Source organism: Hypanus sabinus, unplaced genomic scaffold, assembly GCF_030144855.1.
Source record: "Hypanus sabinus isolate sHypSab1 unplaced genomic scaffold, sHypSab1.hap1 scaffold_1007, whole genome shotgun sequence".
NCBI lineage: Eukaryota > Metazoa > Chordata > Chondrichthyes > Myliobatiformes > Dasyatidae > Hypanus > Hypanus sabinus.
This window is the reverse complement of record NW_026779059.1, coordinates 147,116-164,380: the sequence shown is the minus strand read 5'-3', so window position 1 is coordinate 164,380 and position 17,265 is coordinate 147,116. Positions and strand designations below refer to the sequence as shown.

Here is a 17,265-nt window from a genome sequence, read left to right as displayed (position 1 = left end):
CCTCTAGTGGGAGAGTCTAGGACTAGAGGACACAGATAGAGTGGATGTGGAGAGGATGTTTCCTATAGTGGGGGACTCTAGAACCAGAGGACACAGATAGAGTGGATGTGGAGAGGATGTTTCCTATAGTGGGGAGTCTAGGACCAGAGGACACAGATAGAGTGGATGTGGAGAGGATGGTTCCTATAGTGGGGAGGTCTAGGACCAGAGGACACAGTTAGAGTGGATGTGGAGGGGTTGTTTCCCACAGTGGGTTAGTCTAGGACCAGAGGACACAGATGGAGTGGATGTGGAGAGGATGTTTCCTCTAGTGGGAGAGTCTAGGACTAGAGGACACAGATAGAGTGGATGTGGAGAGGATGTTTCCTATAATGGAGTCTAGGACGAGAGGACACAGATGGAGTGGATGTGGAGAGGATGTTTCCTATAGTGGGGGAATCTAGGACCAGAGGACACAGATAGAGTGGATGTGGAGAGGACGTTTCCTATAGTGGGGGAGTCTAGGACCAGAGGTCACAGATAGAGTGATGTGGAGAGGATGTTTCCTGTAGTGGGGGAGTCTAGGACCAGAGGGTACAGATAGAGTGGATGTGGAGGGGATGTTTCCCACAGTGGGGGAGTCTAGGACCAGAGGACACAGATAGAGTGGATGTGGAGAGGATGTTTCCTAGAGTGGGGGAGTCTAGGACCAGACGACACAGATAGAGTGGATGTGCAGAGGACGTTTCCTGTAGTGGGGGAGTCAAGGACCAGAGGACACAGATAGAGTGGATGTGGAGAGGATGTTTCCGATAGTGGGGGAGTCTAGGACCAGAGGACACAGATAGAGTGGATGTGGAGAGGATGTTTCCTATAGTGGGGGACTCTAGAACCAGAGGACACAGATAGAGTGGATGTGGAGAGGATGTTTCCTAGAGTGGGGGAGTCTAGGACCAGACGACACAGATAGAGTGGATGTGCAGAGGACGTTTCCTGTAGTGGGGGAGTCAAGGACCAGAGGACACAGATAGAGTGGATGTGGAGAGGATGTTTCCGATAGTGGGGGAGTCTAGGACCAGAGGACACAGATAGAGTGGATGTGGAGAGGATGTTTCCTATAGTGGGGGACTCTAGAACCAGAGGACACAGATAGAGTGGATGTGGAGAGGATGTTTCCTATAGTGGGGAGTCTAGGACCAGAGGACACAGATAGAGTGGATGTGGAGAGGATGTTTCCTATAGTGGGGGGACTCTAGAACCAGAGGACACAGATAGAGTGGATGTGGAGAGGATGTTTCCTATAGTGGGGAGTCTAGGACCAGGGGACATAGATAGAGTGGATGTGGAGAGGATGGTTCCTATAGTGGGGAGGTCTAGGACCAGAGGACACAGTTAGAGTGGATGTGGAGAGGATGTTTCCTATAGTGGGGGAGTCTAGGACCAGAGGTCACAGATAGAATGGATGTGGAGAGGATGTTTCCTGTAGTGGGGGAGTCTAGGACCAGAGGGTACAGATAGAGTGGATGTGGAGGGGATGTTTCCTATAGTGGGGGAGTCTAGGACCAGAGGACACAGATAGAGTGGATGTGGAGAGGATGTTTCCTATAGTGGGGGAGTCTAGGACCAGAGGACACAGATAGACTGGATGTGGAGGGGATGTTTCCTGTAGTGGGGGAGTCTAGTGCCAGAGAACACAGATAGAGTGGATGTGGAGGGGATGTTTCCTGTAGTGGGGGAGTCTAGGACCAGAGGACACAGATAGAGTGGATGTGGAGAGGATGTTTCCTATAGTGGGGAGTCTAGGACTAGAGGACACAGATAGAGTGGATGTGGAGAGGATGGTTCCTATAGTGGGGAGTCTAGGACCAGAGGACACAGATAGAGTGGATGTGGAGAGGATGGTTCCTATAGTGGGGAGGTCTAGGACCAGAGGACACAGTTAGAGTGGATGTGGAGGGGTTGTTTCCCACAGTGGGTTAGTCTAGGACTAGAGGACACAGATAGAGTGGATGTGGAGAGGATGTTTCCTATAATGGAGTCTAGGACGAGAGGACACAGATGGAGTGGATGTGGAGAGGATGTTTCCTATAGTGGGGGAATCTAGGACCAGAGGACACAGATAGAGTGGATGTGGAGAGGACGTTTCCTATAGTGGGGGAGTCTAGGACCAGAGGTCACAGATAGAGTGATGTGGAGAGGATGTTTCCTGTAGTGGGGGAGTCTAGGACCAGAGGGTACAGATAGAGTGGATGTGGAGGGGATGTTTCCCACAGTGGGGGAGTCTAGGACCAGAGGACACAGATAGAGTGGATGTGGAGAGGATGTTTCCTAGAGTGGGGGAGTCTAGGACCAGACGACACAGATAGAGTGGATGTGGAGAGGATGTTTCCTATAGTGGGGGAGTCTAGGACCAGAGGACACAGATAGAGTGGATGTGGAGGGGATGTTTCCTGTAGTGGGGGAGTCTAGTGCCAGAGAACACAGATAGAGTGGATGTGGAGGGGATGTTTCCTGTAGTGGGGGAGTCTAGGACCAGAGGACACAGATAGAGTGGATGTGGAGAGGATGTTTCCTATAGTGGGGAGTCTAGGACTAGAGGACACAGATAGAGTGGATGTGGAGAGGATGGTTCCTATAGTGGGGAGGTCTAGGACCAGAGGACACAGTTAGAGTGGATGTGGAGGGGTTGTTTCCCACAGTGGGTTAGTCTAGGACTAGAGGACACAGATAGAGTGGATGTGGAGAGGATGTTTCCTATAATGGAGTCTAGGACGAGAGGACACAGATGGAGTGGATGTGGAGAGGATGTTTCCTATAGTGGGGGAATCTAGGACCAGAGGACACAGATAGAGTGGATGTGGAGAGGACGTTTCCTATAGTGGGGGAGTCTAGCACCAGAGGTCACAGATAGAGTGATGTGGAGAGGATGTTTCCTGTAGTGGGGGAGTCTAGGACCAGAGGGTACAGATAGAGTGGATGTGGAGGGGATGTTTCCCACAGTGGGGGAGTCTAGGACCAGAGGACACAGATAGAGTGGATGTGGAGAGGATGTTTCCTAGAGTGGGGGAGTCTAGGACCAGACGACACAGATAGAGTGGATGTGCAGAGGACGTTTCCTGTAGTGGGGGAGTCAAGGACCAGAGGACACAGATAGAGTGGATGTGGAGAGGATGTTTCCGATAGTGGGGGAGTCTAGGACCAGAGGACACAGATATAGTGGATGTGGAGAGGATGTTTCCTATAGTGGGGGACTCTAGAACCAGAGGACACAGATAGAGTGGATGTGGAGAGGATGTTTCCTAGAGTGGGGGAGTCTAGGACCAGACGGCACAGATAGAGTGGATGTGCAGAGGACGTTTCCTGTAGTGGGGGAGTCAAGGACCAGAGGACACAGATACAGTGGATGTGGAGAGGATGTTTCCGATAGTGGGGGAGTCTAGGACCAGAGGACACAGATAGAGTGGATGTGGAGAGGATGTTTCCTATAGTGGGGGACTCTAGAACCAGAGGACACAGATAGAGTGGATGTGGAGAGGATGTTTCCTATAGTGGGGAGTCTAGGACCAGAGGACACAGATAGAGTGGATGTGGAGAGGATGTTTCCTATAGTGGGGGACTCTAGAACCAGAGGACACAGATAGAGTGGATGTGGAGAGGATGTTTCCTATAGTGGGGAGTCTAGGACCAGGGGACAGAGATAGAGTGGATGTGGAGAGGATGGTTCCTATAGTGGGGAGGTCTAGGACCAGAGGACACAGTTAGAGTGGATGTGGAGAGGATGTTTCCTATAGTGGGGGAGTCTAGGACCAGAGGTCACAGATAGAATGGATGTGGAGAGGATGTTTCCTGTAGTGGGGGAGTCTAGGACCAGAGGGTACAGATAGTGTGGATGTGGAGGGGATGTTTCCTATAGTGGGGGAGTCTAGGACCAGAGGACACAGATAGAGTGGATGTGGAGAGGATGTTTCCTATAGTGGGGGAGTCTAGGACCAGAGGACACAGATAGAGTGGATGTGGAGGGGATGTTTCCTGTAGTGGGGGAGTCTAGGACCAGAGGACACAGATAGAGTGGATGTGGAGAGGATGTTTCCTATAGTGGGGGAGTCTAGGACCAGAGGACACAGATAGAGTGGATGTGGAGGGGATGTTTCCTGTAGTGGGGGAGTCTAGTGCCAGAGAACACAGATAGAGTGGATGTGGAGGGGATGTTTCCTGTAGTGGGGGAGTCTAGGACTAGAGGACACAGATAGAGTGGATGTGGAGAGGATGGTTCCTATAGTGGGGAGTCTAGGACCAGAGGACACAGATAGAGTGGATGTGGAGAGGATGGTTCCTATAGTGGGGAGGTCTAGGACCAGAGGACACAGTTAGAGTGGATGTGGAGGGGTTGTTTCCCACAGTGGGTTAGTCTAGGACTAGAGGACACAGATAGAGTGGATGTGGAGAGGATGTTTCCTATAATGGAGTCTAGGACGAGAGGACACAGATGGAGTGGATGTGGAGAGGATGTTTCCTATAGTGGGGGAATCTAGGACCAGAGGACACAGATAGAGTGGATGTGGAGAGGATGTTTCCTATAGTGGGGGAGTCTAGGACCAGAGGGCACAGATAGAGTGGATGTGGAGAGGATGTTTCCTATAGTGGGGGAGTCTAGGACCACAGGACACAGATAGAGAGGATGTGGAGAGGATGTTTCCTATAGTGGGGGAGTCTAGGACCAGAGGACACAGATAGAGTGGATGTGGAGAGGATGTTTCCTATAGTGGGGGAGTCTAGGACCACAGGACACAGATAGAGTGGATGTGGAGAGGATGTTTCCTATAGTGGGGGAGTCTAGGACCAGAGGACACAGATAGAGTGGATGTGGAGAGGATGTTTCGTATAGTGAGGGAGTCTAGGACCAGAGGACACAGATAGAGTGGATGTGGAGAGGATGTTTCCTATAGTGGGGGAGTCTAGGACCAGAGGACACAGATAGAGTGGATGTGGAGGGGATGTTTCCTGTAGTGGGGGAGTCTAGTGCCAGAGAACACAGATAGAGTGGATGTGGAGGGGATGTTTCCTGTAGTGGGGGAGTCTAGGACTAGAGGACACAGATAGAGTGGATGTGGAGGGGTTGTTTCCCACAGTGGGTTAGTCTAGGACCAGAGGACACAGATGGAGTGGATGTGGAGAGGATGTTTCCTCTAGTGGGAGAGTCTAGGACTAGAGGACACAGATAGAGTGGATGTGGAGAGGATGTTTCCTATAATGGAGTCTAGGACGAGAGGACACAGATGGAGTGGATGTGGAGAGGATGTTTCCTATAGTGGGGGAATCTAGGACCAGAGGACACAGATAGAGTGGATGTGGAGAGGACGTTTCCTATAGTGGGGGAGTCTAGGACCAGAGGTCACAGATAGAGTGATGTGGAGAGGATGTTTCCTGTAGTGGGGGAGTCTAGGACCAGAGGGTACAGATAGAGTGGATGTGGAGGGGATGTTTCCCACAGTGGGGGAGTCTAGGACCAGAGGACACAGATAGAGTGGATGTGGAGAGGATGTTTCCTAGAGTGGGGGAGTCTAGGACCAGACGACACAGATAGAGTGGATGTGCAGAGGACGTTTCCTGTAGTGGGGGAGTCAAGGACCAGAGGACACAGATAGAGTGGATGTGGAGAGGATGTTTCCGATAGTGGGGGAGTCTAGGACCAGAGGACACAGATAGAGTGGATGTGGAGAGGATGTTTCCTATAGTGGGGGACTCTAGAACCAGAGGACACAGATAGAGTGGATGTGGAGAGGATGTTTCCTAGAGTGGGGGAGTCTAGGACCAGACGACACAGATAGAGTGGATGTGCAGAGGACGTTTCCTGTAGTGGGGGAGTCAAGGACCAGAGGACACAGATAGAGTGGATGTGGAGAGGATGTTTCCGATAGTGGGGGAGTCTAGGACCAGAGGACACAGATAGAGTGGATGTGGAGAGGATGTTTCCTATAGTGGGGGACTCTAGAACCAGAGGACACAGATAGAGTGGATGTGGAGAGGATGTTTCCTATAGTGGGGAGTCTAGGACCAGAGGACACAGATAGAGTGGATGTGGAGAGGATGTTTCCTATAGTGGGGGACTCTAGAACCAGAGGACACAGATAGAGTGGATGTGGAGAGGATGTTTCCTATAGTGGGGAGTCTAGGACCAGGGGACATAGATAGAGTGGATGTGGAGAGGATGGTTCCTATAGTGGGGAGGTCTAGGACCAGAGGACACAGTTAGAGTGGATGTGGAGAGGATGTTTCCTATAGTGGGGGAGTCTAGGACCAGAGGTCACAGATAGAATGGATGTGGAGAGGATGTTTCCTGTAGTGGGGGAGTCTAGGACCAGAGGGTACAGATAGAGTGGATGTGGAGGGGATGTTTCCTATAGTGGGGGAGTCTAGGACCAGAGGACACAGATAGAGTGGATGTGGAGAGGATGTTTCCTATAGTGGGGGAGTCTAGGACCAGAGGACACAGATAGACTGGATGTGGAGGGGATGTTTCCTGTAGTGGGGGAGTCTAGTGCCAGAGAACACAGATAGAGTGGATGTGGAGGGGATGTTTCCTGTAGTGGGGGAGTCTAGGACCAGAGGACACAGATAGAGTGGATGTGGAGAGGATGTTTCCTATACTGGGGAGTCTAGGACTAGAGGACACAGATAGAGTGGATGTGGAGAGGATGGTTCCTATAGTGGGGAGTCTAGGACCAGAGGACACAGATAGAGTGGATGTGGAGAGGATGGTTCCTATAGTGGGGAGGTCTAGGACCAGAGGACACAGTTAGAGTGGATGTGGAGGGGTTGTTTCCCACAGTGGGTTAGTCTAGGACTAGAGGACACAGATAGAGTGGATGTGGAGAGGATGTTTCCTATAATGGAGTCTAGGACGAGAGGACACAGATGGAGTGGATGTGGAGAGGATGTTTCCTATAGTGGGGGAATCTAGGACCAGAGGACACAGATAGAGTGGATGTGGAGAGGACGTTTCCTATAGTGGGGGAGTCTAGGACCAGAGGTCACAGATAGAGTGATGTGGAGAGGATGTTTCCTGTAGTGGGGGAGTCTAGGACCAGAGGGTACAGATAGAGTGGATGTGGAGGGGATGTTTCCCACAGTGGGGGAGTCTAGGACCAGAGGACACAGATAGAGTGGATGTGGAGAGGATGTTTCCTAGAGTGGGGGAGTCTAGGACCAGACGACACAGATAGAGTGGATGTGGAGAGGATGTTTCCTATAGTGGGGGAGTCTAGGACCAGAGGACACAGATAGAGTGGATGTGGAGGGGATGTTTCCTGTAGTGGGGGAGTCTAGTGCCAGAGAACACAGATAGAGTGGATGTGGAGGGGATGTTTCCTGTAGTGGGGGAGTCTAGGACCAGAGGACACAGATAGAGTGGATGTGGAGAGGATGTTTCCTATAGTGGGGAGTCTAGGACTAGAGGACACAGATAGAGTGGATGTGGAGAGGATGGTTCCTATAGTGGGGAGTCTAGGACCAGAGGACACAGATAGAGTGGATGTGGAGAGGATGGTTCCTATAGTGGGGAGGTCTAGGACCAGAGGACACAGTTAGAGTGGATGTGGAGGGGTTGTTTCCCACAGTGGGTTAGTCTAGGACTAGAGGACACAGATAGAGTGGATGTGGAGAGGATGTTTCCTATAATGGAGTCTAGGACGAGAGGACACAGATGGAGTGGATGTGGAGAGGATGTTTCCTATAGTGGGGGAATCTAGGACCAGAGGACACAGATAGAGTGGATGTGGAGAGGACGTTTCCTATAGTGGGGGAGTCTAGGACCAGAGGTCACAGATAGAGTGATGTGGAGAGGATGTTTCCTGTAGTGGGGGAGTCTAGGACCAGAGGGTACAGATAGAGTGGATGTGGAGGGGATGTTTCCCACAGTGGGGGAGTCTAGGACCAGAGGACACAGATAGAGTGGATGTGGAGAGGATGTTTCCTAGAGTGGGGGAGTCTAGGACCAGACGACACAGATAGAGTGGATGTGCAGAGGACGTTTCCTGTAGTGGGGGAGTCAAGGACCAGAGGACACAGATAGAGTGGATGTGGAGAGGATGTTTCCGATAGTGGGGGAGTCTAGGACCAGAGGACACAGATATAGTGGATGTGGAGAGGATGTTTCCTATAGTGGGGGACTCTAGAACCAGAGGACACAGATAGAGTGGATGTGGAGAGGATGTTTCCTAGAGTGGGGGAGTCTAGGACCAGACGGCACAGATAGAGTGGATGTGCAGAGGACGTTTCCTGTAGTGGGGGAGTCAAGGACCAGAGGACACAGATACAGTGGATGTGGAGAGGATGTTTCCGATAGTGGGGGAGTCTAGGACCAGAGGACACAGATAGAGTGGATGTGGAGAGGATGTTTCCTATAGTGGGGGACTCTAGAACCAGAGGACACAGATAGAGTGGATGTGGAGAGGATGTTTCCTATAGTGGGGAGTCTAGGACCAGAGGACACAGATAGAGTGGATGTGGAGAGGATGTTTCCTATAGTGGGGGACTCTAGAACCAGAGGACACAGATAGAGTGGATGTGGAGAGGATGTTTCCTATAGTGGGGAGTCTAGGACCAGGGGACAGAGATAGAGTGGATGTGGAGAGGATGGTTCCTATAGTGGGGAGGTCTAGGACCAGAGGACACAGTTAGAGTGGATGTGGAGAGGATGTTTCCTATAGTGGGGGAGTCTAGGACCAGAGGTCACAGATAGAATGGATGTGGAGAGGATGTTTCCTGTAGTGGGGGAGTCTAGGACCAGAGGGTACAGATAGTGTGGATGTGGAGGGGATGTTTCCTATAGTGGGGGAGTCTAGGACCAGAGGACACAGATAGAGTGGATGTGGAGAGGATGTTTCCTATAGTGGGGGAGTCTAGGACCAGAGGACACAGATAGAGTGGATGTGGAGGGGATGTTTCCTGTAGTGGGGGAGTCTAGGACCAGAGGACACAGATAGAGTGGATGTGGAGAGGATGTTTCCTATAGTGGGGGAGTCTAGGACCAGAGGACACAGATAGAGTGGATGTGGAGGGGATGTTTCCTGTAGTGGGGGAGTCTAGTGCCAGAGAACACAGATAGAGTGGATGTGGAGGGGATGTTTCCTGTAGTGGGGGAGTCTAGGACTAGAGGACACAGATAGAGTGGATGTGGAGAGGATGGTTCCTATAGTGGGGAGTCTAGGACCAGAGGACACAGATAGAGTGGATGTGGAGAGGATGGTTCCTATAGTGGGGAGGTCTAGGACCAGAGGACACAGTTAGAGTGGATGTGGAGGGGTTGTTTCCCACAGTGGGTTAGTCTAGGACTAGAGGACACAGATAGAGTGGATGTGGAGAGGATGTTTCCTATAATGGAGTCTAGGACGAGAGGACACAGATGGAGTGGATGTGGAGAGGATGTTTCCTATAGTGGGGGAATCTAGGACCAGAGGACACAGATAGAGTGGATGTGGAGAGGACGTTTCCTATAGTGGGGGAGTCTAGGACCAGAGGTCACAGATAGAGTGATGTGGAGAGGATGTTTCCTGTAGTGGGGGAGTCAAGGACCAGAGGACACAGATAGAGTGGATGTGGAGAGGATGTTTCCGATAGTGGGGGAGTCTAGGACCAGAGGACACAGATAGAGTGGATGTGGAGAGGATGTTTCCTATAGTGGGGGACTCCAGAACCAGAGGACACAGATAGAGTGGATGTGGAGAGGATGTTTCCTAGAGTGTGGGAGTCTCGGACCAGACGACACAGATAGAGTGGATGTGCAGAGGACGTTTCCTGTAGTGGGGGAGTCAAGGACCAGAGGACACAGATACAGTGGATGTGGAGAGGATGTTTCCTATAGTGGGGAGTCTAGGACTAGAGGACACAGATAGAGTGGATGTGGAGAGGATGGTTCCTATAGTGGGGAGTCTAGGACCAGAGGACACAGATAGAGTGGATGTGGAGAGGATGGTTCCTATAGTGGGGAGGTCTAGGACCAGAGGACACAGTTAGAGTGGATGTGGAGGGGTTGTTTCCCACAGTGGGTTAGTCTAGGACTAGAGGACACAGATAGAGTGGATGTGGAGAGGATGTTTCCTATAATGGAGTCTAGGACGAGAGGACACAGATGGAGTGGATGTGGAGAGGATGTTTCCTATAGTGGGGGAATCTAGGACCAGAGGACACAGATAGAGTGGATGTGGAGAGGACGTTTCCTATAGTGGGGGAGTCTAGGACCAGAGGTCACAGATAGAGTGATGTGGAGAGGATGTTTCCTGTAGTGGGGGAGTCTAGGACCAGAGGGTACAGATAGAGTGGATGTGGAGGGGATGTTTCCCACAGTGGGGGAGTCTAGGACCAGAGGACACAGATAGAGTGGATGTGGAGAGGATGTTTCCTAGAGTGGGGGAGTCTAGGACCAGACGACACAGATAGAGTGGATGTGCAGAGGACGTTTCCTGTAGTGGGGGAGTCAAGGACCAGAGGACACAGATAGAGTGGATGTGGAGAGGATGTTTCCGATAGTGGGGGAGTCTAGGACCAGAGGACACAGATATAGTGGATGTGGAGAGGATGTTTCCTATAGTGGGGGACTCTAGAACCAGAGGACACAGATAGAGTGGATGTGGAGAGGATGTTTCCTAGAGTGGGGGAGTCTAGGACCAGACGGCACAGATAGAGTGGATGTGCAGAGGACGTTTCCTGTAGTGGGGGAGTCAAGGACCAGAGGACACAGATACAGTGGATGTGGAGAGGATGTTTCCGATAGTGGGGGAGTCTAGGACCAGAGGACACAGATAGAGTGGATGTGGAGAGGATGTTTCCTATAGTGGGGGACTCTAGAACCAGAGGACACAGATAGAGTGGATGTGGAGAGGATGTTTCCTATAGTGGGGAGTCTAGGACCAGAGGACACAGATAGAGTGGATGTGGAGAGGATGTTTCCTATAGTGGGGGACTCTAGAACCAGAGGACACAGATAGAGTGGATGTGGAGAGGATGTTTCCTATAGTGGGGAGTCTAGGACCAGGGGACAGAGATAGAGTGGATGTGGAGAGGATGGTTCCTATAGTGGGGAGGTCTAGGACCAGAGGACACAGTTAGAGTGGATGTGGAGAGGATGTTTCCTATAGTGGGGGAGTCTAGGACCAGAGGTCACAGATAGAATGGATGTGGAGAGGATGTTTCCTGTAGTGGGGGAGTCTAGGACCAGAGGGTACAGATAGTGTGGATGTGGAGGGGATGTTTCCTATAGTGGGGGAGTCTAGGACCAGAGGACACAGATAGAGTGGATGTGGAGAGGATGTTTCCTATAGTGGGGGAGTCTAGGACCAGAGGACACAGATAGAGTGGATGTGGAGGGGATGTTTCCTGTAGTGGGGGAGTCTAGGACCAGAGGACACAGATAGAGTGGATGTGGAGAGGATGTTTCCTATAGTGGGGGAGTCTAGGACCAGAGGACACAGATAGAGTGGATGTGGAGGGGATGTTTCCTGTAGTGGGGGAGTCTAGTGCCAGAGAACACAGATAGAGTGGATGTGGAGGGGATGTTTCCTGTAGTGGGGGAGTCTAGGACTAGAGGACACAGATAGAGTGGATGTGGAGAGGATGGTTCCTATAGTGGGGAGTCTAGGACCAGAGGACACAGATAGAGTGGATGTGGAGAGGATGGTTCCTATAGTGGGGAGGTCTAGGACCAGAGGACACAGTTAGAGTGGATGTGGAGGGGTTGTTTCCCACAGTGGGTTAGTCTAGGACTAGAGGACACAGATAGAGTGGATGTGGAGAGGATGTTTCCTATAATGGAGTCTAGGACGAGAGGACACAGATGGAGTGGATGTGGAGAGGATGTTTCCTATAGTGGGGGAATCTAGGACCAGAGGACACAGATAGAGTGGATGTGGAGAGGACGTTTCCTATAGTGGGGGAGTCTAGGACCAGAGGTCACAGATAGAGTGATGTGGAGAGGATGTTTCCTGTAGTGGGGGAGTCAAGGACCAGAGGACACAGATAGAGTGGATGTGGAGAGGATGTTTCCGATAGTGGGGGAGTCTAGGACCAGAGGACACAGATAGAGTGGATGTGGAGAGGATGTTTCCTATAGTGGGGGACTCCAGAACCAGAGGACACAGATAGAGTGGATGTGGAGAGGATGTTTCCTAGAGTGTGGGAGTCTCGGACCAGACGACACAGATAGAGTGGATGTGCAGAGGACGTTTCCTGTAGTGGGGGAGTCAAGGACCAGAGGACACAGATACAGTGGATGTGGAGAGGATGTTTCCGATAGTGGGGGAGTCTAGGACCAGAGGACACAGATAGAGTGGATGTGGAGAGGATGTTTCCTATAGTGGGGGACTCTAGAACCAGAGGACACAGATAGAGTGGATGTGGAGAGGATGTTTCCTATAGTGTGGAGTCTAGGACCAGAGGACACAGATAGAGTGGATGTGGAGAGGATGTTTCCTATAGTGGGGGACTCTAGAACCAGAGGACACAGATAGAGTGGATGTGGAGAGGATGTTTCCTATAGTGGGGAGTCTAGGACCAGGGGACAGAGATAGAGTGGATGTGGAGAGGATGGTTCCTATAGTGGAGAGGTCTAGGACCAGAGGACACAGTTAGAGTGGATGTGGAGAGGATGTTTCCTATAGTGGGGGAGTCTAGGACCAGAGGTCACAGATAGAATGGATGTGGAGAGGATGTTTCCTGTAGTGGGGGAGTCTAGGACCAGAGGGTACAGATAGAGTGGATGTGGAGGGGATGTTTCCTATAGTGGGGGAGTCTAGGACCAGAGGACACAGATAGAGTGGATGTGGAGAGGATGTTTCCTATAGTGGGGGAGTCTAGGACCAGAGGACACAGATAGAGTGGATGTGGAGGGGATGTTTCCTGTAGTGGGGGAGTCTAGTGCTAGAGAACACAGATAGAGTGGATGTGGAGAGGATGTTTCCTATAGTGGGGGAGTCTAGGACCAGAGGACACAGATAGAGTGGATGTGGAGGGGATGTTTCCTGTAGTGGGGGAGTCTAGGACCAGAGGACACAGATAGAGTGGATGTGGAGAGGATGTTTCCTATAGTGGGGGAGTCTAGGACCAGAGGTCACAGATAGAGTGATGTGGAGAGGTTGTTTCCTGTAGTGGGGGAGTCTAGGACCAGAGGACACAGATAGAGTGAATGTGGAGAGGATGTTTCCTATAGTGGGGGAGTGTAGGACCAGAGGTCACAGATAGAGTGATGTGGAGAGGATGTTTCCTGTAGTGGGGGAGTCTAGGACCAGAGGGTACAGATAGAGTGGATGTGGAGGGGATGTTTCCCACAGTGGGGGAGTCTAGGACCAGAGGACACAGATGGAGTGGATGTGGAGAGGATGTTTCCTCTTGTGGGAGAGTCTAGGACTAGAGGACACAGATAGAGTGGATGTGGAGAGGATGTTTCCTATAATGGAGTCTAGGACGAGAGGACACAGATGTAGTGGATGTGGAGAGGATGTTTCCTATAGTGGGGGAGTCTAGGACCAGAGGACACAGATAGAGTGGATGTGGAGAGGACGTTTCCTATAGTGGGGGAGTCTAGGACCAGAGGTCACAGATAGAGTGATGTGGAGAGGATGTTTCCTGTAGTGGGGGAGTCTAGGACCAGAGGGTACAGATAGAGTGGATGTGGAGGGGATGTTTCCCACAGTGGGGGAGTCTAGGACCAGAGGACACAGATAGAGTGGATGTGGAGAGGATGTTTCCTAGAGTGGGGGAGTCTAGGACCAGACGACACAGATAGAGTGGATGTGCAGAGGACGTTTCCTGTAGTGGGGGAGTCAAGGACCAGAGGACACAGATAGAGTGGATGTGGAGAGGATGTTTCCGATAGTGGGGGAGTCTAGGACCAGAGGACACAGATAGAGTGGATGTGGAGAGGATGTTTCCTATAGTGGGGGACTCTAGAACCAGAGGACACAGATAGAGTGGATGTGGAGAGGATGTTTCCTATAGTGGGGGAGTCTAGGACCAGAGGACACAGATAGAGCGGATGTGGAGAGGATGTTTCCTATAGTGAGGGAGTCTAGGACCAGAGGACACAGATAGAGTGGATGTGGAGAGGTTGTTTCCTATAGTGGGGAGTCTAGAACCAGAGGACACAGATAGAGTGGATGTGGAGAGGATGTTTCCTATACTGGGGGAGTCTAGGACCAGAGGACACTGATGGAGTGGATGTGGAGAGGATGTTTCCTCTAGTGGGAGAGTCTAGGACTAGAGGACACAGATAGAGTGGATGTGGAGAGGATGTTTCCTATAGTGGGGAGTCTAGGACCAGACACAGATAGTTTGGATGTGGAGAGGATGGTTCCTATAGTGGGGAGGTCTAGGACCAGAGGTCACAGATAGAATGGATGTGGAGAGGATGTTTCCTGTAGTGGGGGAGTCTAGGACCAGAGGGTACAGATAGAGTGGATGTGGAGGGGATGTTTCCTATAGTGGGGGAGTCTAGGACCAGAGGACACAGATAGAGTGGATGTGGAGAGGATGTTTCCTATAGTGGGGGAGTCTAGGACCAGAGGACACAGATAGAGTGGATGTGGAGGGGATGTTTCCTGTAGTGGGGGAGTCTAGGACCAGAGGACACAGATAGAGTGGATGTGGAGAGGATGTTTCCTATAGTGGGGGAGTCTAGGACCAGAGGTGACAGATAGAGTGATGTGGAGAGGTTGTTTCCTGTAGTGGGGGAGTCTACGACCAGAGGACACAGATAGAGTGAATGTGGAGAGGATGTTTCCTATAGTGGGGGTGTCTAGGACCAGAGGTCACAGATAGAGTGATGTGGAGAGGATGTTTCCTGTAGTGGGGGAGTCTAGGACCAGAGGGTACAGATAGAGTGGATGTGGAGGGGATGTTTCCCACAGTGGGAGAGTCTAGGACTAGAGGACACAGATAGAGTGGATGTGGAGAGGATGTTTCCTATAATGGAGTCTAGGACGAGAGGACACAGATGGAGTGGATGTGGAGAGGATGTTTCCTATAGTGGGGGAATCTAGGACCAGAGGACACAGATAGAGTGGATGTGGAGAGGACGTTTCCTATAGTGGGGGAGTCTAGGACCAGAGGTCACAGATAGAGTGATGTAGAGAGGATGTTTCCTGTAGTGGGGGGGTCTAGGACCAGAGGGTACAGATAGAGTGGATGTGGAAGGGATGTTTCCCACAGTGGGGTAGTCTAGGACCAGAGGACACAGATAGAGTGGATGTGGAGAGGATGTTTCCTAGAGTGGGGGAGTCTAGGACCAGAGGACACAGATAGAGTGTATGTGCAGAGGACGTTTCCTGTAGTGGGGGAGTCAAGGGCCAGAGGACACAGATAGAGTGGATGTGGAGAGGATGTTTCCGATAGTGGGGGAGTCTAGGACCAGAGGACACAGATAGAGTGGATGTGGAGAGGATGTTTCCTATAGTGGGGGACTCTAGAACCAGAGGACACAGATAGAGTGGATGTGGAGAGGATGTTTCCTATAGTGGGGGAGTCTAGGACCAGAGGACACAGATAGAGCGGATGTGGAGAGGATGTTTCCTATAGTGAGGGAGTCTAGGACCAGAGGACACAGATAGAGTGGATGTGGAGAGGTTGTTTCCTATAGTGGGGAGTCTAGAACCAGAGGACACAGATAGAGTGGATGTGGAGAGGATGTTTCCTATAGTGGGGGAGTCTAGGACCAGAGGACACAGATGGAGTGGATGTGGAGAGGATGTTTCCTCTAGTGGGAGAGTGTAGGACTAGAGGACACAGATAGAGTGGATGTGGAGAGGATGTTTCCTATAATGGAGTCTAGGACGAGAGCACACAGATGGAGTGGATGTGGAGAGGATGTTTCCTATAGTGGGGCAGTCTAGGACCAGAGGACACAGATGGAGTGGATGTAGAGAGGATGTTTCCTGTAGTGGGGAAGTCTAGGACCAGAGGACACAGATAGAGTGGATGTGGAGTGGATGTTTCCTATAGTGGGGAGTCTAGGACCAGAGGACACAGGTTGAGTAGATGTGGAGAGAATGTTTCCTATATTGGGGGTGTCTAGAATCACAGGGCACAGATAGAGTGGATGTGCAGAGGATGTTTCCTATAGTGAGGGAGTCTAGGACCAGAGGACACAGATCGAGTGGATGTGGAGAGGATGTTTCCTATAGTGGGGGAGTCTAGGACCAGAGTACACAGATAGAGTGGATGTGGAGAGGATGTTTCCTATAGTGGGGGAGTCTAGGACCAGAGGACACAGAGAGAGTGGATGTGGAGAGGATGTTTCCTATAGTGGGAGAGTCTAGGACTAGAGGACACAGATAGAGTGGATGTGGAGAGGATGTTTCCTATAATGGAGTCTAGGACGAGAGGACACAGATGGAGTGGATGTGGAGAGGACGTTTCCTATAGTGGTGGAGTCTAGGACTAGAATAGAAAGAAAACAGAGATAAGAAGGAATTTCTCTGAGCCGAGGGTGATGAATCTGTGGAATTCATTGCCACAGACGGCTGTGGAGACCATTTAAAGTGGATCATCTCTTGACTAGTCTGGACGTTGAAGGTTAGGGGAGAAAGCAGGAGAACAGGACTGAGAGGGATTGTAATGGGCCAGTGAGGATACAGTCAGTGATACAGGACGATGGGGGAGAGGGGTCACTGAGGGACGGTGTGAGGGAGCTGGATTAACGCCAATGGGGATACAGTCAGTGATAGGGGATGATGGGGGAGAGGGGTCACTGAGGGACCGTGTGAGGGAGCTGGGCTAACGTCATTGGGAATACAGTCAGTGATAGGGGATGATGGTGGATAGGGGTCACTGAGGGACCGTGTGACTGAGCTGGATTAACGTCATTGGGAATACAGTCAGTGATAGGGGATGGTGGGGGAGAGGGGTCACAGAGGGACGGTGTGAGGGAGCTGGGCTAACGTCAGTGGGTATTCACTCAATGATACTGTATCTTGAGGGTGACGGGACACTGAGGGACGGTGTGAGGGAGCTGGATTAACTCCCGTGGGGATACAGTCAGTGATACGGGATGATGGGGGAGAGGGTCACTGAGAGACGGTGTGAGGGAGCTGTATTAACGCCAGTGGGGATAGTGTCAGCGACACAGGATGATGGGGGAGAGGGGTCACTGAGGGACGGTGTGTCTGAGCTGGATTAACCCCAGTGGGGATACAGTCAGTGATACGGGATGATGGGGGAGAGGGGTCACTGAGGGACCGTGTGACTGAGCTGGATTAACGTCATTGGGGATACAGTCAGTGATAGGGGATGATGGGGGAT

General features: G+C 51.5%; 1 long non-coding RNA gene across 1 annotated transcript; it reads left to right on the top strand.

Moving 5' to 3' along the window:
- The first annotated feature begins 1,214 nt into the window (after positions 1 to 1,214).
- LOC132386125 (uncharacterized) lies at positions 1,215 to 16,683 on the top strand. Its single transcript, XR_009509408.1, has 3 exons — positions 1,215 to 4,325; positions 6,695 to 13,105; positions 13,227 to 16,683. It is a non-coding gene; the product is annotated as an uncharacterized LOC132386125 (long non-coding RNA).
- Positions 16,684 to 17,265: the final 582 nt, after the last annotated feature.